This window comes from Pteropus medius, unplaced genomic scaffold (assembly GCF_902729225.1).
Source record: "Pteropus medius unplaced genomic scaffold, Ma_sr-lr_union100, whole genome shotgun sequence".
Lineage (NCBI taxonomy): Eukaryota > Metazoa > Chordata > Mammalia > Chiroptera > Pteropodidae > Pteropus > Pteropus medius.
In genome coordinates, this window is record NW_024355205.1 from 38,680,791 (window position 1) to 38,703,788 (window position 22,998).

General features: G+C 56.4%; 1 protein-coding gene across 3 annotated transcripts in view; it reads left to right on the forward strand.

The window, feature by feature from the left end:
* The first annotated feature begins 1,195 nt into the window (after positions 1-1,195).
* AGPAT3 (1-acylglycerol-3-phosphate O-acyltransferase 3) overlaps positions 1,196-22,998 on the forward strand; it is an 82,004-nt gene continuing 60,201 nt past the window's right edge. Inside the window, exon 1 of one of the 3 annotated variants that reach the window (XM_039857930.1) lies at positions 1,196-1,346. The gene's annotated coding sequence lies outside the window, so the exon portion shown is untranslated. Of the gene's footprint in view, positions 1,347-9,731; positions 9,752-22,998 lie in introns of those variants that run through there. The other 2 variants (XM_039857929.1, XM_039857931.1) reach the window with 2 other exon arrangements.

A 22,998-nucleotide genomic window follows, 5' to 3' on the forward strand; every position in this document is an offset into this window, starting at 1 on the left:
AGGCACAGAGACAATAAAAGCACCTGGTATTTTAGGCTCAGGAGGCGCAGGTGGACCTGAGGACCCAGCAGGCATCAGGTGACACCCAGGAATGGGGCAGAGAATGGGGAGCGGAGCTGACCCTCTGCAGTCACCAAGGGCTGAGGGCCGCAGCCTCAGGGCTGTCTTGCCTGGTCCACTCGGTCTCTTGGCGCTTTCCAAGCTCAGCCACTGGGCAGGTGCCCCGTGGGGGTGCAGGGGGCTGGGGGCCACTGCTCTGCCAGGAGGGGATAAAGGGTCAGTGACTGCAGGCGAAAGGCTGGGCTAGTGAGGCCAGTTCAGGGCGCCTCCCCCACCATTCACGAAAATCTCCTCCAGGGTTAAAAACCGATACAGTGTTGCCAGCAGGTGCCAACTATACATAAGTCAAAGGGCTCCGCAGATGGGTCTGAAACATGATTCTCCGGCAGAGACTGAGGCTCCCAGGACGCCCCCCACCGTGACCCCACCCCTGCAGTGACCCCCCAGACAAGGATTCCTGGCGGGCTCAAGCCCAAGCAACCCCAGGGCCACGGGGTTCTCAGGGTGGAGGGGGGAGGGGGGGGCAGGCGAGTTATGGGCGGTCCGCGCACGCCCGTGGTGGGGCTGTTTGCCTGTCCCCATTTTGCCAGGACCCCCCTCCCGTCAGGCTGTACCTCTGTCCAGTTCCCCGTCTGTGCCCCCCGCACCACGTCCTGCGCCCCCCAGTTCTGCCTGGGTGGACCTTTGTTGGTCCCTCACCTGACGAACACAGGGGTCTGGCAGTCTGCCCGCATCAGTTACCGGGAAGGCGGTCCCTTCCCTGTCGGTGCCCCACGACTCGCTTCCTCCCTCATTAGCCTCACTCCCCTGGTTTCCCCTGGAATTGGCCCCCTCCCGCGCCCCCGCCCTCCTCCCGCCCCTGGTTCACACAACCCTCAGGCCATCCCGAGTGTCCCCTCTCGCATTGAGCCTCACTTGTGCCCCCGTCCTCCCACGTGTCCCCCTGTCGCCATGTTTCCCCTGTCCCACCGTGTCCCCGCGTGTCCCTCTGTCCCCCTCCGCGTGCATCCGCTGCGTGTCCCCAAATCCTGCCGTCCCGCGTGTCCTTCCCCCACAACAGCGTGTCCCCGCCGCGCGCCGGCGGAACTGTGGGATCTGCGCGCACAGGAAGTGGCGGGGCGGCGCGGCCGAGGGCGGAGGGCGGCGGGCCGGGCCGGCGGGAGGATGGGGGCCGGGGGCGGCGGGCGCCGCACTCGCTGAGGCCCGACGCAGGGCCGGCGCCCAGGGCCGGAGCGCAGGCCAGAGCGGCCCGGACACAACGCCGGGGCCACACGAGCGACCAGCAGGTGAGCGGCGCGGCCCCCACCGAGGCCGGGCCCCAGCCCCCGCCCGAGGCAGTCCCCCCACCCCCCCGCCGCCCGAGGTGGGACCCCTGCCCCTCGCCCCGCCCCGTCGCCCGGTCACCCGAGGTCGCCCAGCCCCGGGTCCCCGCCGCAGTGGGCCGGCTGCGCCCCGCCGGGCCGGGGCCTGCGGGAGGACGGGGGAGGGGGGAGCTGGGGTGTCCGGGGGCCCGGGCCCCCCTCCTGGCCTCCCCGGGGCCTTGTCCCGCCGAGGCCCAGGCCGCTTCCCTGCTTGCCCGCTGCCGGCTGCCGCGGCCAGGTGCGCTGGCGCGGGGAGGGGGAGCCCCAGGAGTGGCCCTGAGGCCGGGCCTAGGGAGGGCGCGTTCGTCACCCCGTCCCCTGTCTCTGGACTTTGCCGGGGCCCCTCTGACCCACTGCCCGCGGAATGCGTGCTGCATCCGGACCGGGCACGGGGGCACTGGGGACCTGGGACCCCGCTGAGCCCCGGACCTAGCACGCAGCGGCCATGTGTTGGTGTCAGTCTTTGCTGGTGGGGGGGCGGGGAGGGCTGCAGGTGGACTGCAAGGGAGGGGTGCGCTGACTTTTCAGCTTTGACTTTGGCGTTTGGACCGAAGACCCACTGTGAATTTCCACAGCCCCAGTCACGTGATGGGTCTATAATCCAAGAACTATGGGGAGGAAGCCACTCCTACCCCAGGGTGGCCCAGAGGACCTTGGACCCTCTGATCCCCAGGTCCTCAGGAAAGGAGGATTATTAGCAGTCGAAGCACCTTGAAAATTTATACTTTTTTTTTTTTAACTTTGAGAGAAGTTCAGTGAAATAGGGGAAGTGTTTTTATAATGGCTTCCCAGATCTTTTATTTTTAAGCACAGTATCGTCCTGTCCAGGAGAATTCCTGAGCGGTTGGGTTCCTTTCTGTAGGAAAAATGATCTTATGAGCTGGAAAAATGGGGCTGTTGGTCTTGACAGACTGCCATGGGAAGCGGCCACCGTAGTAAAAGTCAGAAGCGCCGCAGAGAACCCAGACCCACGCTGCTGAGCTGATGCGGGGGGCCCCGCTGTCACACCCAGCTAACCTGGACAGTCCCCTACACGTTTTTACTCACTGCTCTGCCTCGAGCTGACTAGACTCACTCAGGGGTTGCTAATCAACATTTTCTCTGTCTGAAAGCTCTGCAAGAGGTCTGGGTCAGATTCTGAACATTCTCTAACTTGATCACTTCCTTACTGTCCCCGTCAACCCAGTTCTGCCCGCCCTTTCAAAGTTTCAGTTAGCTTGTTACCACGTCTGTATCCATTGCTCCGTGTTTCTTAGGGATTGTGTTCGTTACATTGTTCAAAGAAAAAGCTGCGTGTAATTACATTCGGGATGCACAGGGCCTCTCCCGGCCTTGGAGGGTATGTGCCACACCTACTGTTTTGAACCAGACTTCACATGCTCGTGGGGCCCTACCTGGGCACGTCTGCCAAGAAGCCTGTATCTTAGCAGTAGCCTGAAGAGCGAGAGAGAGCAGGGCAAAGTCAGCCTTGTGGGTGGCGAAGGAAGATGCAGGAGGGGTCCTTGATGTGTCCCAGGTCCTGATTGTAGAAGCTGACTCCGTGCAGGGTGCCGCCACCCCTGGGCTGGCCTGCTTGCCCGCTCAGACGCTATGTGCGTCCACGCGTCTGTGTGCCAGGGCTGGGAGGCCAACTGGGAGTAGTTGTCTTGTTTTGGAAGTTAGAGTAAGCACATCACCCAAGTGACCGTTTTTGCTTCTGCTTCCCATGTTCACTCGAGGTGGGTCCTGATGCACTGGCTTAGCCCTTGATGTGTAATCTGTGATCGAACTTTGACCCTGTAAAGGACTGGTCTGTGGAAACGCAGAGGTTCAGTTTCCGGCAGACGGTCAGGTCACAGATCGGTGCGGCCAGAATTTAGACTAAGTTCCACCGACTCCCATCTTCCCAGAATCATCAGTCTAAAAGTCCATTATCTCTGTGAAATCAGAGGTGGGAGGGAAATGTCGAAATCCTTATGAGCAGGGATTATATTCGAGAAGAACCAGATTTCCTGGGATTTTGCGGGGAAGGGTCTGGTGAATTTGTCCAGTCACATATATACCCCTGAAACACACCCCTTCCGTTGACGTTCCAGCCGGCTGAACACGGGAGACATGAGAAGGGGCCGACAGTGTGGGCGAGGTGCCCGGGCTCCACAGTGAGCATGCAGCCCCTCGTCACCTTCAGACTGCACCTGTGGCTGAAGCCATGGCTTCCGGTCCCGTCCTGTCCTGCCCACTCTGGCCTTGTGGTTAATTCACTGTTACCAGTTGTGGCTGGTTGATGTTGATGAGCACATTGGTTACATTTCTCTGCTTTTTGAAGGACTTAATGTAACTGAGGTCTTTATTACTTAGCCTTCTCCTTAAGAAGTTTACAGTACAGGTGACTGACGTTTGTAAAGCAGTTGTTCGGAAATCTGACGATTTTACCTGTGGTTAACCAAAGAACGCTTGAAGTTTTAAACGACTTGTTTCAAATTGTAAAGCAAAAGGACTGTGACTTAAATTGTCGTTTGTAAAATCACTTAATAGTAATCTTAAAAGTTATCCTAAATGACTAATTTTAAAAAGCTTCATTTTACGCAAACGCGATAATGGTTCCTTCTCTGACGGTCTTCCGTCCGGTCATTTAGAAGAGTGTGCTGTGTTTGATCATCAAGCAATGTGCAGGAGGCTGAAACACTGATAACCTTGGCGGTGTCTGTGTCTGTTTTGGCGGGGCGGAGGAGGGAAATGTTGGCCCAGGCTCTCACCACAGGGCCGAAGTCTCTGGCCCGGGGTGTGCGGTTAAACAGGCCATGTCTTTTCCCCAGTAGCCAGAGGGTTGCAGGCAGGATACGTGGTGATGCTAGTGCTGCCAAGTTGCAGGAACACGTGACCTTGAACACGTGACCTTGAACACGTGGCTGACAGAGTTTCTCCAGGCCAAGTGCTTTGCATCACACAGGACTGGAAACTGAAGCTTGGCGCCTAGGGTGGGGGCAGCGTGCCAGCAGTGGAGAGGCCTGTCCCCAGGCAACTCGGGAAGGCCATGCATCATTCATGGGGGGCGCCTGGATCCCTTTCGGAAAGCGGGTGGGGAATGAAATCAGTAATAAAGACGTGGCCATTGCAGACCAGGTGGGGCCGAGCCGGAGGCCCGCAGGTGGGGGCTGTCTCCTCATCATGTGCCTGCTGACCTGAAAACTTCGTGAGTACATGCCGACAAGAAGTGTGTCCCCTGCTCTGTGACCGAGGCACTGCGAGTTGTCGCCATAACCAAGCCGTGACGGTGGCGCCTCCAGCAGGCACTTTATGTGCTTCCTGTGCTGCATAATTCTCAGAGCAGCCCCGTGGGGACCGCCGTGTCGCCCATGACACAGATGGCGACACCGAGGCGGGCAGGCGTGGCCAGGGCCTCTCTGCGAGCAGGTGGCAAATCCAGGTCTCAAACCAAGGTCTCAAACCACCTGGATGCTCAGAAAAGCCAACAAATGCGAGCGCTCCATTTCAGAAAGAGAATGACCGGCTTCCCAGGATATTCATTGAAAAACTTTTCACTCGTAGAAGCCTACCCTGGTGGACGGGGCGAGAGCTCGCCCGCCCGGCCTGAGGCCGCCCTGGGAGAGCAGAAACGCAGCGGACGCCAGTTCGCTCGTGCTCGGCTTGTCACACACGGGAGAGCCGTCTGTCGACTCTTAAGAACGTGCCGACGACCGGGCAACGCTTCTCATAGATGGATTTCTAATTTAGACGACGGTCGCAGCCTAACTGGCGTGGTTGTTGAATGAATGAGTGAATGTACCTTTTATTAGGAAGATGCACATAATCCTCACATTTAGAGAGAAATTACTCAATTAGTCGACCTGGCAAAATATGGTTCCATAGCAGCGATTTTTGCCGGAATAAGACAGACGTCAGACTGTTCAGTGACGATCGCGTCGGTTGAGTCGTGCAGGGCGCGGATGCTGGGGTGTGACGTGCCGCCTCGGAGGCCGAGCGGGGGCGGGGAGGCGGGCGAGCCCGGGACTGGGACTGCCGTGACACCCGCGGGAGGAGACGGGGCGGGCAGGGCTCTGCGAAGAGCTTCAGGCGGGGTCTTCGGCCCCAGACGCCCCCTGCCCGCCTCCCTCAGGCCCTGCATGCGGCCCAGGCTGAGCTGCTCCCTGCGGGGTCCCACAGGCCGCCTGCTCCCCTCCCGTAGGATGGCAGGTCCTCTCTTGACGTGGGTCTGAGCGGCTCCGTGACGGCCTCAGAGACCAGGCTTAGCGACGTGGTCATCCGCGGTTGTTAGCGGTCGCGTGGCATGGGCGGTGTTTGGGTTCAGGGTTGGAAAAAGCCCGGTGGTTCTCGCAGGTCTCCTTAAGCTGCCACTCAGGCCCCTGTGCTGTGACGTCCGCAAGGGTGGGTGTCGGCGATGCAGAAGCAGGCGCCTGGAGGAGGAGGACAGAAGTCTGAGTGCACACGTCACCGCAGGGGTTATTCTCAGCTTTCTGAATCGAGGCGTGCGCTACTGTAACTTACGTTCTAGAACCTTCTTCGGGAGACGCAGTGGAGGCTGCGGTTCTGTCCCAGCTCCCAGGGTGCACGCATTGTCCCGGACCCCCAGCTGCTTTGCACGGCTCACCTCTCTCCTTTACAGTTTAGGGAGTTACTGGGTGGAAACGTTTCTTTTTCGAGGAACAAAGCTGTACGTGAAAGTTGTAAACACAGATGCCAACGGTGACCAGGCAGGAACGTGAGCCAGTGACAGGATGGTGGCGGTGGCCGTGCAAACCTCGGGCGCACTCACCTGACCCCAGCCCCGATGGCCATCGTGCCCCCCGGGGCAGGAGCAGAGTTCACGAGCTTTGGGCCCTGGGACAAGCCAGAAACTGTAGGCAAATCAGAAATGCTCCTCCCTGAATTCAGCCTCTGGGCCTCTATTTACAACCTCTGGTCTAAAATATTTGCTTAAGTTTTTAAACAAAGTAACCAAGTTAAATAAATGAGGACCAAGTGGGAGAGTCAGGAAGCGAATGACAGAAACCGCAGACTTCCCGTGCAGGTGACACCCGGGGGCTGCCCGCCCCACATCACGGCCCGGAGGCAGGAGGGGGGCCTGTGACCAGGGCGCCAGGGGGAACAGGCGCACGCCCTGTGGCTCTGGCACGAGCGGGCGCTCCTGGGGTCTGGGGAGAGGAAAGTGTACGGAACGTGCTGGCCCTTACTGGGACTCGCTCCTCGTCCCGACCGGTTTCCATGGGACATTCCGCGTCCACCTCCCCTGGTGCCCGCGCAGCGTCCTGCAGAGCCCTCCCGGCGCTCGGAGCGGCCGGTGCGGGCGTGGGCGGTTGACACGGTGGTCCCCGGCTGCTTCCCAGGCGACCACCAGCGGTGTGTGCGGGGGACCCACGCGGCCGACAGCGCTGGGTGTTGTCACTGAGCTCTGCCGGGCAGGGAGTGCAGAGCGCCGGCACCGGCCTGTGGCCTCGGCCTGCGTTCGCTGCCGGCGAGGTCGAGCGCCTCCCGTTCCCGGTCGCGCAGGTGTCCTCTGCGGGGTCCTCTCCCCGCGCTGCGCTGGGTCGTGTCTTTCTCCTACATACTCCTTCCGTGCGGTGCTGTGTGATGCGTTTTCTTAACCTCGCGTCGTGACGCGTGTATCACGTGCCTTTTCCCAGCCCTGTCCCGTCTTCTCAGTCGATTGGGATGGATGGAAAGTCTTAGCTGAACGGGACATTCACCCATCTTCCCCTTACGGGCAGCGCCTTCCGAGTGTTGCTGCGAAGCCGCCCGCACCGTGGGCTGTGCGTCCTCGTAGAGGTCGGAGAGTTCGCCCTCCGCACTGGGGTCCTGTCTGCGTGTGCGGAGGAGGAGGGAGCTCGGCTGGCTTCTGTCCCCAGTGCAGGACTCGTTGTCCTGACGCCAGCCCTCCGCTTTCCCTGCTGACCTGTGGTGCCCGCACGGCCACGCGCCCCCATCTGGCTCCGTCCCATCGGTCGGTGTGTCTGCGTGGGCGGTGCTGTGACCGCCAGCCCTCCCCCTGCCTCGCCGTCTGCACGTCCTCCCCCTGGGTCCGCAGAGCGCCGGGCCGTCCTTGACCTTTGCTTTTCCGTGTACGTGTTGGAATCAGCTCGTCAAGTGTCATGCAGAACTTTGCCAGGATTTTGACTGAACTTGCATTGACTCCGGAGGCCCGTTTGAGGGGACTTTTTTGTCTGTGTGACGTTAAGCCTTCCCGCCGTAAACACGGCACACATCTCCATCCACGTAGGCCTTTTGAAAGGACTTCCGGTTAGGTTCTGTACCAGTCCACGCGCTATATTAGACTCTGTGGTTAAATTGATTCCCAGGGGCCCCAATTACTTTTGTTGCTTTTGTAAGTGTGTTTTTAAAATTCATTTTAATTAAAAACATTTCTTAGACTCCTCCTCGGTGTCGACTTTATAGCCAGTCGCCTTGCCCGTTCTGAGATCGGTTGGTGGATATGGGGGATTTTCCGTGCGAACGTCCACATGGTCTGGGAGTGGCGGTGGCTGTGTTTCCTCCTGTGCCTGTAACATTTTTCCTCCCTGCGGCACTGCCTGGGCCTTCGGGGTGCTCTCGTCCTGCTCCTGACTTGACGGAAATGGTGCTGCCGCCCCCCGTCATGCTGCCGCAAACGTGGGCTGCTTGGCTCTGAACCGCCCCCCGCGCCTCCGGGGTCAGAGGCAACGAGACAGGAAGGAAGCAGGTTGAAGACCGGCCTGCAGCACCATCAAAGCCACGCAAAAATGCCAGTGGGGTGGCCAAAGTGTGACGAGCTAGTGCTTGGGGACCACGTGGCCGGACCTGGGCGGGAGGCTGTGCGCGTGCGGGCCGGCACCAGCGTGCGCATCTGGCCACCACACGGCCGTGACAGTGCGCGTCAGCCGAGGGGGGCCGAGCAGAAGGCGTGAGGCACAGAGGTGCGTGCCACCCGCCTGCGGACACGCAGCACGAGGCACACGTCTGCAGGCCGTGCCGACTGATGTTCCGGGGGACGCCTAGGACCGCGGGGGCGGGGGCGTGCGGGGCCTGCTGGGGACACCCGGAGCACGGTTTCTCGATGCAGGCATTGGTGGCTCGGCGTGTTTGGTTTGTGTGAGTTGAAGGGACAAGGTCGAGATGTGCGCGCCTTCCTGTATGTACGTCACACTTCAGTCAAAAGTGTGAAAGCAGCGTCGAGGCAGCGGTAGACACAGGACCGGCAGGCAGTCAACACGCGCCGTCGGCGAACCTGCCGTGCGTCGCCAGGCCGTTCAAACCGGCACCTCGGGGAGCACGGGCGGGGGTGCTGGTGGGCCCTGTGCCGCTGGAAATGCCGGCAAGGCGGGGGCCTCGCCCGGCAGACGCGGTGGCTTCACTGAACATTCTGCGGCAGCTGGGAGACGGTCTCCGGCCAAGGGAAGAAAAGCAGGTGGCCTGCGACTCCTGCACAGAACGACGGACACCTGTCACACCTGAAGGGGTCCCCTCGGCACGTTTGAAACGGGGGAGGGGCAGGAAGGCCTCCCCCAGCTTCTGGTGTTGGAACGTGACGTCCCGGGAGAAATGAGCAGCTACTTCTCTGAGCGGCGGGCACACAGCGGGGCAGGCTCGAGGCCTGTAAATGTGTCCTCGGGTGTCACCCTTTACAGCAGTGAAATCACAAAAAAAGAGAGAAGGCTTGTTTTTCTGTAGATGCCCCGTGACGGGTTAAGAAGGTTCACTTGTTTCTACGAGGATTTTACTGAGAGTGGCGTTTTAGCAGAGACTTTTTCTGCACGTATCGGTCTGATTACGTAAGGGTCTCCTTCCTTTCATCTGTGAAGCTGGTGGCGGACGGGAGCAGATTCCCTGGCTTTCCCGGAAGTGCCCGGCCGGGCCATGGCCGGTTACTCATTGTTCCGTTACTGTATTTGGTTCGTTAATGTTTAGAGTTTTCTGCACGTATGTTCAGAAGCGAGTTTGGCCGATCGCGCCCTCTGTCGTGCTGGCCCCACCTGGGTTTGGGGTCTGGATCGTGCTGGTCTCACGGTCTCAGTTGGGTGGCCTTGCTTCTTTCCTGCTGTGTGAAAGAGCTCACGTCGCATCCGACCGGAGGGACCGGTTGCACGTGGGTCCCTAGCCCCTGCCCGCTCCCGTGCAGTCCTGGGCTTACGTTCCGCTCACATATTTTCTCTTTTATCATGGGCTATCGTAAAGCATCATGCTTTTATTTGAGTTAAGATCTACATCGTATTTACAGAGAATTGATTCTCCCTTTTCTTTTTTTTTAAAGTAGGGTTGACGTTCAGTGTTATTTTCTATCCGCTTCAGTAGGTTCGATTTCCTTATCTTTAACAGTCGCAGACCGTCCGGGTTTTCCAGGCCCGTCTGAATGAGGCTCGGTAAGTTATTTTCCGGGGAGTGGTCTACCTCGGTTACCCGTCGCTGTGTAGTGAGCGATGCAGCATTCGCTGGCTTTAAACAGCCCGCCGCCTCACCGGCGCTGCGGCCCTCAGGCTCGGGGCCTCTCGAGGCTGCGGTCGGCTGTCACCGGTGTTACACAAAGGCTCGGGGGGGGCGGGCTGCGTTCCGAGGGCCTCCCCAGCGTGGCAGTTTGCTTATTGGAGCACGCAGACGTGGAGTAGAGGGGTGGGGGGAGGCAGAGAGAGAGAGGGACAGAGAAGTCACAGTCTTCAAACCTTGTCTCAGAGGTGACCTTGCGTCACTACTGCTGCGGCCTTTTTGTTAGGAACCAGCCACTGGGTTTGGCCCGCCCCCAGGGGGAGGGGGTCAGCAAGGGCGTGACCATGGGGCCACCCTGCAGCTGCCCAGCACACCGTCCACTCCATGAGTGGCCGTCGCTGCCACTCCACGCAGGCCGTCCCCGAGTCACTGCGAGGTCTGACGTTAAGCTGCCCTTTTCCTTCCTGAAATGCTTTTCACCTTTGTTCTTTCTTGAGTCATCTCCACGGGGGTTGCCTGTTTGGTGGCTGTTGGCAAAGCCAGCTTTGGTTTTCGAGGCCGCGGCCATCGTGTCTGTTTTCTGAGTCATGGCTTTCTGCTTCCGTGCTCCTCGCGTGATTCTGGAGCTCCCTTTCTAGGTTACCAGATTGAGAGCGTAACTTCTTTTCTGTTTTTTTTCTGAGTGTGAGTTCTTAATTGTTCAGACTCGATTTCTAGCATAAGCGCGAAGGCTGGAACTTTCCATGCCTGGTTCTGCTGTGCAGCCGTCTTTCTGTACTGGGCGGTGTAGTATCTTGTTTTCAATTCTAAGCGTTAGCATTTTCTGATACTGTTCTCCTGTGACCCGTGAGTGATACAGAAGACATTTTTATGTTCTAAACGTATAGAGCTTTTATATTTCTAACGTTAGCCACCTTGTGGGCGGAGGACACGGTGTGCGTGGCACCGGCCGTTTGGAGACTCGACTGGCAGCACGTGCCGTCGCTGCCACGGCGTGGGCGGCCGGCTCCGCTGCCCGATGTCGGTAGTGCGTCTTCTCTCTGGCTGCTTTGTCCTCTTGGCTCTGGGGTTTTCCAGTCTCACTGTGGGGTCTCGGAGCGGATGCCTTTTTTTTTTTTTTAATCTTGCTACGGATTTAATATACTTCCTGGGGACGAAGTTCTGTGTCTTTCATCAGTCCCGTCATGACTTTCTAGAGTTTTGCTCCTGCCTCGTTCTTGGCGTGCACCACCCTCCCGGCCTCTGGAGCACGCGTTCCCAGTGACCGCGGCTCTGCCTGCGCCTCTGTCCGGTCCGCTCTTCGACCCCGGACGTTCTCCTTGGTTCTTCCCAAATCCGCCTGTCCTGTCGCTTGGTGTCCTTTTTTTCGCGCATATTTCAATGTTCTCTTCTGCCTCTAAACGTAGTTATTTTACATACCACAGCTAGCGATACGGAAATATCGATGATACCAAGTGGGAGACCACAGTCTGATCCACCGCTCGTCTGCCGCCGTGGGCCCCGGGAGCTGGCTTCTCACGCGCTCTGTGACTTCGGGTCGTGGGCGTCCACCCGAGTGGGCTCCGAGTGTCGGTTCCCGCGAGGCTCCCGGAGCCAGGGCCCCCCAGGACAGGCTCCGGTCCGCAACCATTTTAGGTTACTTTCTGGACTCGGAAGGGGCACTTCTGAAGATGTCATTGACAAGAAGGGAAACAACCCCACAAGAAGACCCCGAGACCGAAGAAATCGCTACTGCTCAGGCGAATCCACACAAATCCTGCTCAGTGAAACGCCAGTGCAGGCAGAAGGGGTGTCCTGGCTCCGGGCGTGGCGCCTCGGTGACGGAGGGCTGCGTGCGGGGAGCCCTCCGCCAGCCTGGAGCCGCCTCGGATGCCGAGCTTGAGCTCGGAGGGGAAGACCCCGCAGCCCAGCGCCTGGCGCCAGGCGCTCTCACCAGTTGGGGGCGGAATCGCAAAACGGGTCTCGGATTTTGTCCCCAGTGAAGTTAACTTGCTGGCAACTTGTCTTGCGTCCACAGGGCCGAGGTGGCTTCTGCCGTCTCGGACCAGGCGGACCGAGTCACCGCTTAGACAGTCGTCTTCAAATAGCTTTGTTTCGGTAGCTGAAAACCTGCCGTCCACCTGCTGCCCATGGCAGACCGCAGGGGTAAAGAGCGTGAGTTTTAAGCGTGGCTAACGGTAATTAGTTAAGGACTGTGATTCGGGGGGAAGGTGACTCTTACATCTTTGTGTGTCAAATTTCAAAACTGGAAAAGCAGTGGAAAGGGGAAGGGAAGGAGGCCCGGGCGTCTCGCGTGTCGTTCCCGGGGCTCCGTCCCAGGTTTCTTCTTGCTGGGGCCTCTCCCCGCCCTCGTTTGGTTTCCCGCAGGGCGGTCACCCCGGCTCTCCGTGTCCCCCCAGTTCTGATTCCTACGCCGCAGCCCCACGCTCTCCGCCACGTCGTCCCTCCCGTCAGACGCCCAGTCTCAGCCCTTTCCTGGCACCCAGAGCCTTCCTCCTGTCTCCCTCGTCTCCTGCTCGAAGCTGCCATGCACTGTGTCCACGCCGGACCCCCGGGCCCTGCCCGCGACCGCCTTCCCTCCACGTCCCTCACACCCTTCCCGGCCGGTCACTGGTTGAACCTCGCTGGCTCCGCGTCCCATGTCGTGTGCTCGCCTTGTGTGGACAGGCCGCGGGGGGCCTCTGCTCCGCAGTCCTGCTCCGTCAGGCTCATCCCTGCAGCCCAGATCCGGTCCCCGCGCCCCCTGCTCTGACCCCCGCGGGCGCCCCGCCCTTCCTCGCGCTCCGTGCTCCCGCCGCAGTGGTCATTAGGCGCCTGCACCAGGCCAGGTCTGTCCTGCGTCTTTACACGCCTGTGTCTGGAACGCTCTGTCCCCTTCGCCCTATGAGTCCCTACTCATCCTCCAACTGAGCTGTCACTCCCCCCACCCCGAGTGTGAGAGCGGACGCTCACATGTGCACTCACAGCACATGCACACGCACATACGTGCACTCACAGCAATGCACACGCAACACATGCACACACAAACACACACGCACACTGATGCAACAATGCACAGTCAACACAAGCACACACACGTGTGTACTCACAACACATGCACACACACTCACGCAACAACGCACACAAAGCACACATGCATTAATAATGAATCTACAACATGCACACCAACACATCGTGATATGCGACACAGAAATTATTACATTACGGGGACATGTGTACACTCATGTAACATTATTGCATTAATAAATGCAGGTCAATATGCATGTGTACACACAACACAATAATGCATCATATAACACATATATTACGCGGCACACACACAAACATGCACACACGCACACGCAACAATGCACACAACACAAGCACACATGTGCACACATGCACACGGTGCACTCACACAACACGTGCAAACACACACTCTCAACACAGGGACGGGCTCCCTGCTTGCACACTCCTTCGCAGCCGCTTTCTCCAGTTCACGCTGCGTGGCTGACCTGGCCGCCTGCCCTCGTTACGGGGTGGAGGCCATGAGGGCTGCACTCGACTCCACGGGGCTGCTGTGCGAGCATTCGCTCGCTGTTCTGGCCGCCCGCACCCAGACCGGCGTCTGCTTAGCCCCCGGCGCAGCCCTGCGTTTCTGTGCCAGCTTTTGGTTTTCCCGTCGCTGAATCACTTCATGGCTCAGCAGATCCGAGGGGAGCATCTTTTTTTCCTCTAAGCCACCAGCCAGAACAGCAGTGACTGCTGGTCGCCGAGCCCGCCGTGGGGCACCTGGGTGGCTGCTTGGTGGGGACGAGTCAGGCCTGTGTCCCTCCGTTCTCGGGGCCGCTCAGCGTGTGAGGGCTGCGTCTGGGGCTCCCCGCAGCGCAGCGGCTCCGGGGCTCTGCACGTGCCTGGTCGTCTGGTGCTGGGCCTCGGTCCCAGCCCCAGTGGGGTGGCCTGTCCCGCATTACTGTCAGGGCGCACCGAGGGCGCCTTGTTCTCAGCAGCTGCGTTTGCCGCCGTTTGTGCGTGTGTGTCCGTGTGTGTGTTTGGTCACATATACGCCTGTGGCCTTTTGAAAATAAATTTCTGAACTTCCATGTTTATGGCAGGGCAGGTTTATTTAGCACCAGTGACGTTGCCAGTTCCTCTGTTTATTCTCACTCACGTGCATCTCCCAGATAATGACACAAGCGCCTAGGGAGAGAGAGCCCCCGACCCAGCCCTGGGCACCATGTGGGGTGAGCGGGCAGCGGTCACCTGAGGGTTTCAGAGAAGCTTCGTTTGACACTGTGTTCGACACATATGACAAGTAGCGGTGTACTAACTGCACAGCAGGAGAGACTTGTCGCCAGGCCCCTGGTTTGATGGTGGAGCTGGTCCCTTCTAATGCAGGAGGTGGGGGCGGGGCGAGAGACAGACAGACAGCCGGGGCGGGGGTGGGGAGAGACTATAAATAAGAGAAGCTTCTTACAAATAAGAACTTTTTTAGGAAGAAAGGAGAATCGGAAAGGAAGGGCGGTGACCGTGAGCGTTGGTGCGCGCTCACCGATCGGGCACTGATTTGCAGACAAGAATCGGTTTCTTCTTCCAAAATTTACAAAAGAGGGAGAATTGGAAATGCTCGCTAATCCTGTCGTCTTCATCTCGTAACTGGTTACATTGTGTCTCCAGGAAGGAGTTAGCGTCCCACCCCGCAGGGAGGGGTTCACCGCCGTAGACGCCTCTGAAGCCAGAGGTGGTGAAGCTAAACACTTCTAAAGTTCTTAACATGTGAGTGGAAAAGGTGACGGGGGGGTGAGGGGGACTAGCCCTCGGGGAGCGTGTGGCGTCTGAGCCTGCCGTGCCCCACCTGCCACTGGTCACACGGGCCGCGGAGCACGGGGAGCCCGGGTGAGGCGTCGCCGCCATCGCGCCGTGTAGAGGGTGAAGCGGTGATTTTCGGGTGCATCGGGTTAAATAAAATGTGTTGTTAAGTTGTTTCTGCATGTTTCTTTCCACTTTTTAACGTGGCCGCTGGAACATTTAAAGGTGCAGATGTGTGTGTGTTCCTGGCTCAGGTCGCGTTTCCCCTGGACAGGGCTGTCCCTGTGCCAAGGAGCCTCAGCTGGGAGGCGCTTTGCGACCTTGCGCGAGCCCCCGCCTTCGTGACCTGGGGCAAGCCGCCGCCTTTGGGCCTTGCACCCCAGGAGTGAGCGGGAGGTGGCCTGGCATGCCAGCCCGTGCCCTGCCGGACCCTGGACGTCCCTGACTACGTTCAGTGGACACACGCCTAGTGCTCAGGCAGGGTCTGGTGATGAACCACCAAGCGTGTTAATGTTGTCATTAACAAATGTCCTGCGATGTCCTGCGATAGGCTTCCGATCAGGGACGTCTGGCCCCCCAGTCTGGGACCCTGGTTGCTGTGGCCCCCTGGGCCTCCCCAGGACGACTGTCGGCCTTTGGGCGGGAAGGCCCGGCAGAGCCCGGGCGTGTGGCACCCCGGGGAGCAGTCTGCCCAGCTGTCCCCCACTAAGCAGCCTCTGGGAGGGCCCGCTGGGTCCTGGGACTTGCTGCGCATAGGCCGGCTTCAGGGCTGGATCTCTCCGCCACAGGCGAAGGTGTCTGTCTCCTAGAAGAAGCTCCCTTGACGTGCCGGGTCACCTTGTGGTTCTCTGTCACACAGCACCTTCCCGGCCGGCTCCAGGGCGGGCTGGGTCCCAGTGCAGCTGCCCTGCGGGCCTCCCCTCTGCCCTTCGTGTCCTGAAAGCATTCGACTGGAGGTGCGGGCGGTGCCTTCCCCACAGCAGCTCGCGGGTGTCGGGTGAGCAGCACGTCACAAAAAACGCGTCTCCAGCTCGGCAGCTCTCCGTGCTTCCCCCGCTCCCCGCCACCTGCACGTTGTCCCCTGACGTAGAGGGGCCACAGCAGCCACCCCGTCCCCTGGCCGCCGGACTGGACGGCGCGGTCACAGCCCGGCCTGCGGCCCAGGCTCCTGTGCGGGGCTCCCCATGTCCACTGGCCAAGGACGGGTAAGCCGGGCGTGGCCCAGTGCTGGGATCCGAGGGACAGCCGAGGACTTGACCTTGAGCGTGGACACGGCCCGCGCCAGCGCTCCACGCGCACGTCGGCGTTCGCGGCGTGTCTTTTTCTTCGTCCCTGCCCCGCCGTCTTCCATCGCCTGTAATGACTGAGCCGACAGTGATGCTCTACCCTTGCTCAGAAGGGCACCCTCTGTGCCCCGGCAGACGAAGCTCTGACGGAGCTGTGGTTTCACCTCCCAGCGAGCTCGCAGGGACCGGGGGCTGGGGACCATTAGCACACGCGTGAGAACTCAGTGTCCCCAGACCCCAGAGCAGAAGGTTCCCCGACAGCCCATGAAGAAATGGCTTTCAGCGGAATCTCGCCCGTGCTCACCTCCGGCTGTTTCCTACCTGAGCTGACTGGAGGGAGATGCCGCCCTGCTCTGTGGGACCAGGGTCTGCGGGTGTGGGGCCAGGCTCCACCCGGGCGGGCGCGGGGACACCCCAGGGCTGGGCACGTGGGCCCAGGGCCCAGGGTCGCCAGGTGTCCAGAGGCAGCTGTGGACTCCTGCTTCCATTTGCAGAAGGTTATCATGGTCTTCGTTTATTTTTCTATTTTTTAAAGTATATTTTTGTTAATTATTCTTCCTAGGAGTTTGTCGTTTTAGCTACGTTTTCAAGTTTATTTCTATAAAGCTGTTCCTAACACCATCTCATTTAAAACATTCTGCCCGTCGTGCATGCTCAAGCTTTTTCCATGTCCTTACGCCCTAGCTATGGCACGCTGGCCGCCCCTCTCCCCCTCCTCCCCTCCTTCCCCAACCTTCCAGGAATTAAAAAAAGAATGGAATTTCAAGGAATTTGTTTCAAGGAATGGAATTTTATTTTAGGAATTTTGGAATTTTGAATTTTGGAATTTTGGAATTTAAAATTTTTAAATTTTAAAAAATTTTTAATTATTTTATTTATTTTTTATTTTATTCCCCTCCTCCCCAGTCTTGATCTCTCATCAACTCGCCGTCTCCTTTCCTTATCAATCCTTTCAAAGAACCAACTTTGTGACTTTCTGTATGTGTTCGTTGTATTAATTTCTGCTTTTTACATTATTTTCTTCCTTTTTAATTTACTTGTTTTTCTAATTTCTCGCGTTATATTTCGCATCATTGGTTTTGGGCTTTTTAAGATTTCCTACGCACTTCACTATGACTGTCGATCCCTTTAAGAGCCGTTTTAACTGCAGCCTGTTACTATTCCGCTGAGTAGATTTTCTCATATTTAGTTGATGTATGTCTTGATTGTTGATAGCTTCTGAATTCCTAAACATATGGGTGTTTTTCAGGATATCTCGCGCTGCCTTTTTTTTTTAAGCTTCAGTGCATTGTGGTTAAAAAACACACTCGACCGACCCTTTCTCTCTGGCCCAGCGTGCGGGCGAAGTTTGACACGCTCGTGTGTCTGCAGAGGTGGGACCGCAGGCGGTGGGGGCGGCCGTGCTGGTTCACTGAGTGTGTTCAGCGTGTTCTTCGAACCTCCCGTGTTTGCTTGGCAAACTACAGAGCTCAGCCCAGTCTGCCTTGCTGCCTGATTCTCTGAATAAGGTTTATGGGCTCACAGCCACACCCGGTCACGTATATGATTGTCCGTGGCTGTTTCCCACTGCGACAGACGAGTAGTTGCGATTGAGACCATTTGGCCTGAAAAATCTCCAATATTGACGATCTGGCCCTTTCTAGAAAGTGCTTTCCGACGCTCGTGTCCTTGCTGGTTTCTTGTATCCACCTGTCAGTTACCGAGAAGGGTCCGTTAGAATCTCCAGTTACCGCTGTGGATTTGCCTATTTATTTATTTCTGCACTTGTATCAGTTTTGCTCTATATGTTGGAGCTATGTCATTACTGACAGTTTTTAAATTGCATCTTCCTTTGCACGAGGCATCTGTCGTCATGAATGTTCTATCTCTTCTGGTGCCTTTAGCCTTTAAGTCTGCTTTGTCTGAAATTCACAGAGTTGAAGCGGTTCTGTTTGGTTAGTATTTGCCTCGTACATCTCTTTGATTTTTAACCTCTCTGTATCTTTACGTCTTAGGTGTGCCTCATAAACAGCATATGATTAAAGTTTTTTTTAGTCGAAGTTTGACAAGTTTTTTTAAGTCTGACAAAAAAAAGTTTAACGAGAGCCTTTATCTCGTTTACTTTAAATGTAGTTACTTATCGATAGATTTGGGTTTAAATCCATCGTCTCATTATCTGCTGTGGTTCTCTCCTTTCCTTCTTTCTTGCCCTTTTTGAGTCGGTGATTGGTCCTCGGGAGCCTCGAGGCTCTTTCTTCTGTTCTTTGACAGCTTCCCTCAAAATTGCAACATTCTTCTCCCAGATCTAAAACTGACGAGTACCGCCCTCTTTGGGGGTGATGCAAAGACCTGAGACCACCGTGACCCCCTCGCAGGCCACACGTCGTTCAAGTTTAATTTTTTAACCCGGCGACCGCGTTTTTGGTGTCCGTTTTGGTTTTGGACTTGCAGGCACGTCCGCCACTTTCTCTGGTCTCTCTGGATCTCTGGCTTCCCGTCCGAGATCAGCTTTTCCTGCTTGGCGTGTCCGTGCGTTAGCGATGCCTCTGGTTCGGTGCCGCTGGTGGCAGATCCCCCACTGCTGTTTGCCCGGACCGTTTTCAGTGCCCCCGGCCCTGTCAGCGACGCGTGTGCTGGTCGGCGACATCCAGGTCTGCAGGCCCTTCTGACACGAGCTGGTGCACGGGCCCTGACGTCCTTTGAATGCTAAGAAGTCACTGTCAGGCTGTCTCTCCTTTGAAGGTAACCTGCCTTTTCTCTGGCTGTTTTTAAGATCAAAATTAAAAACCTTTGTGCTTCAAAAGACGCCATCAAGAAAGAGAAAGACAAACCACGGATGGGAGAAAATATTTGCAGATCGCGTATCGGACAAGGGGCTTGTGTCCAGGATGTAGAAAGATCTCTGGCAAGTCTGAGCTGGTTGTGACCGAGGCCTTGGGAAGGGACAGCGACTGACAAGAGGAAGGCCCGCCACCTGCTGCCACGCGCGCTCGGCCACGTGAACCAGACACTGCCGTGGTCCGAGACGCGCCTTCCTGCTTCATGCTGTGCTGGTGCCCGCTGCCCCGTCTGGACCGTCACCCGCTCCCGCCTGCCCGCCCGCCGGAGACGCCTGGGCATGACCTCATCCATGCAGCTGCTTCTGCTCCAGCCCTGGGCAGGGTTAGCAGAATCGGGGACTTGAAGGGATGAGCCGTTCATGACCGAGTGTCAGTGATGTTCTCGGTCTTCCAGAAAGAATTGGGAAGAGGTAATTAGCTGAGGAGCAGAAGGGCCTTGAGGGTCTCGAGCTGTTTTCAGCGCACTGGGCCTCGTCTGGCACGGCCCTCGTCTGGTCTGCGCTGAGGGGCCGCAGGCCGGGCATCCTGGGCCAGCACGGGCCGGACGCCGTCCTAGGCGGCATCCTCACATAGCGAATGTGCTTTTAATGAGATGCTTTCATCGAGAGTAAGAGATCTGAAAGGAGAAAGAAAAGGTAAATAAATGCTTTTCAAGAGGTGGCTGTAGATAAGCTATGCAGTAGACAGGGCTTCGCTGGCGGCTGATGCTCAGCGATTCTCCAACGAGACGTGTCAGTCAAACCCATTAGCGATGCCACTTGGATCTTTGAAACATCCGATGAAAACCGCGAGACTCTAGTGTCCACTTCTGGCCGTGACGGGATGACAGGCACCGAACTTCACGTCCTGCCTTGAGCAACTGGCAAACCAGACACAAAGGCACGAGGCTACAGATTTTAGGTGCTTCGCAGGGGGAGCGCTGGCCGGTGGTCCCGTGAGACGGACCGGGGACAGGGAGCCCCTGGCCTCCCAGCTCCTCGCCCGCAGCGTCCAGCTGAGCAAGGGCAGAGGGGGCCCAAGACCAGTGGAGACGGTTTGGCGCTGAGGGACTCCCCAAAGGCTGGAACTCGTGGAGAGGACGGATTGAGGGGCAGCCCCAGGGGCTGCGGACGGGGCCGCTCTGGTCTTCGGCTGAGTGTTGATCTGTGCACGAGTGTGCACGAGTGTGCAAATACCACCAGCGTCAGGGGAGAAGCACGGGGACGGAAGAGGCAGAACACCCGCGGTTCCCACAGGGCTGGGAACGAAGTCCGCATTCTCACCGGCCAGATGGAAAGACCTCGCAATTCAGAGGGGGCAGGTGGGCCCTCGGAAGGCCGGTTTCCCAGGTGCCAGCCTGTTCAGGACCCGCCTAACCAGAGTTCACAGCAAGTCCCGAAAGCATCAAACTGATTCTAAGTAAGTTAACTACAGCCCCCAACGAAGCCCGACGATACCTGAAGGACTGCGGTGCATCCACAATGTCCAGGACCCTTACACGTGAGGGAAAAATCTAACCCAGGGGAGGAGAAAAATCAGTCATTAGACACAGGTCCAGGTGGATCCATATTTGTCCAGGCGATTCATCCAGCAACAGCGGAACACACATTCTTTGCAAATGCGCGTGGAACGTTCACCAAGAAAGACCATATTCTGGGCCGTGAAAAAATCTCGAAAATGCAAAAGGATTGAAAACATACAAAGCATTTTTCTCTGACCAACGGAGAAATTAAACTAGAAACCAGTATTGGAAAGATAGCTGGAAAAATACCCAAATATTTGGAAACTAAATAAACACACTTTAAAATAGCCCCTGGGTCGGAAGAATTCACAACATTTTGAGCGAAAGTTAAAACATACTGTATCAGAATTTGTGGAATGCAGGTGAAACAGTTCTTAGAGAGAAATTCATAGCATAAAATGATTATATATGAACATAAAAACAGTTCTCCAATCAATGATTTAAGTTTTAACCTTAAGAAAAAGTAAACAAAGGAAAGAAATAACAAAGAGCAGAAATCGGTAAAACAGAAAATAAACAAAAGGAAAAAAGTCAATGAAACCAAAAGTTGGTTCTTTGTCAAGACCATGAAAGTGGACAAGCCCCCTCGTTAGATTTATCAGAAAAATTAAAAAAGGAAAAGGAAGAAAAACTACCAAAATTAGAAATGGGAGAGCTGTCACTACACGTCCTGCAGACGTTAAAATCCTGGTAAGGGATGTCATGAAAAACTTCATGCCAGAAAACTTTGCAACATAGATGTAAATCACTAAAACTTATTAAAGTCAAAATAAGCCTGTTTATAAAAAATCGAATTTGTATATAAAAACCTTCCACCAAAGAAAACTCTTGGCCCAGATGACATCGCTGATGAATTCTATCAAACATTCAAAGGAGAAATAATACGAGCTCTACGCGAAGTCCTCCAGGAACGGGGAGGGGACGTGTGTCGACTCATGCGGTTAGGCCGGCATCTTCCTGACACCGAAACCAGACAGGCTGTGGACAGTGTCCTTCAGGAACTGTCCTTCACGAATTAGGAAGTTTTAGCAAATCAAGTCCAGCAATATGCAGGAAGAACTCTGCGTCACAGCCAAGTGGGATTTATCCCAGGATTGCAAGGTTGGTTTAACATTCAAAATCATTATAATTCACTGTATTAACAGACAAAAAAGGAAAGGCCACGTGACCACGCCGAGGGTGGGGAAAAAGCATTTGACAAACGTAATACTTATCCACGGTAAAAAAAAAAAAAAAGTCCTGGCAGACTGGAGTGGAAGAGGCCCGCCTCGGCCCCGCAGAAGGCGTCTGTGAAAGCCCGTCGCTAACGGCACAGCGCGGGCCGAAGACCGGACGCCACTGTCCTGAGGCTGCGGCCAGGCGAGGGCATCCGCCCTCCCCGCTCTGGTTCAGCGTTGTCTTGGAAACGTGAGGCAAGAGAGAGGGCGCAAAGACGTCCCGGATGGGGAAGAGCCGTGAAACCGTCTCGGTCACGCTGGCACGATGGTTATGCGGGAAATCCTGGGAAATCTACGGAAAAGCTCCTAGGACTAATGGGTGAGTTTGGTGGGTTTGCAGGAGATAGAGCCACAGAACAGAACTCATCTTATTTCTATATCCTCACACTGAACGATTGAAAGCTGTCAAAACACCGTTTACAATAGCTTCACAAATATGAAATTCCTAGAGATGAATATAACCAAAAATGTGCCAAGAGAAATTTAGAAAGACCTAAGTAATTGGGGGGCTCGACCGTGTGCGTGAACCAGAAGGCCCGGCGTTACTAACGTGTCAGTTCTGCCAAAATTGATAGGTAGGTTGAATGCAGTCACAATAAAACATCTCGGCAAGTTTCTGGTAGAAATTTACAAGCTTATTCTAAAATTTACATGGACACCCAAGGACCTAGAACTAGAGCCAGAATAATTTCGAGACGATAAAGACAACCTCGTTTTAGGACTCTGTGGCAGTGGCCATCTGCACGCATCGTGGGACCGGCAGATTAGTGTGCGTGGGGACCAGCGGGCCGGGCAGAGCCCGGAGTCAGACCCACACACCAGTCGGCCGCCCGTCAGCTTCCAGCCGAAGGGCCGATGCTACTCCGTGAGGAAGCGATAGTATTTTTAACAGGTGGCGCCAGGGCGATCGGCCACCCCTATGCGAAAACAATGTACCTGTGCCGTACTTCGTCCCATTGTAAAAAATTAACTCCAGTGGGTCACAGAACTGTGAAATGTGAAAGCTAAAACCATGAGACTTATAGAAGAAAACTGTGCTCCGTCCACACAGTGGAACACCAGTCGGTCTTCAGGAGGAGGGACCTCTGACGCCTGCTCCAGCGGGACGGACCTGGAGGCCACGCTCAGGACACAGGTCTGGCACAGGACAAGCGCCGTGCGGGCCCGCTCCCAGGAGGTCCGCAGAGGGGTCACGTTCCCAGAGGCGAGAGCAGACGGCGGCGCCAGGGCTGGGGGAGGGCTGGGCAGTGAGCGTTCCGTGGGGGCAGATTCCGCTTTGGGCCGATGGAATGTTCTGGAGACGACGGTGGTGGTGGTTGCGCCACACTGTGCATGTGCTTGAGGCCGCTGAACTCTACGCTTAAGAATGGTTAAGATGGTGAACTCTATGTACACGATGCCACAATTTGTTTTTATTTGTTATTTATCTTATTGTTATTTTTTACCATTAATGACTTTAATGAGCAGAAGAACAAAATTAGCTTTTACGGGTTCTAATTGAATTTTGGCTTCCAGCTATGATGTTTTTCTTTTTCACTAAAAATAGTGCACTTTTAAACTAGAGAAGGAAATAAC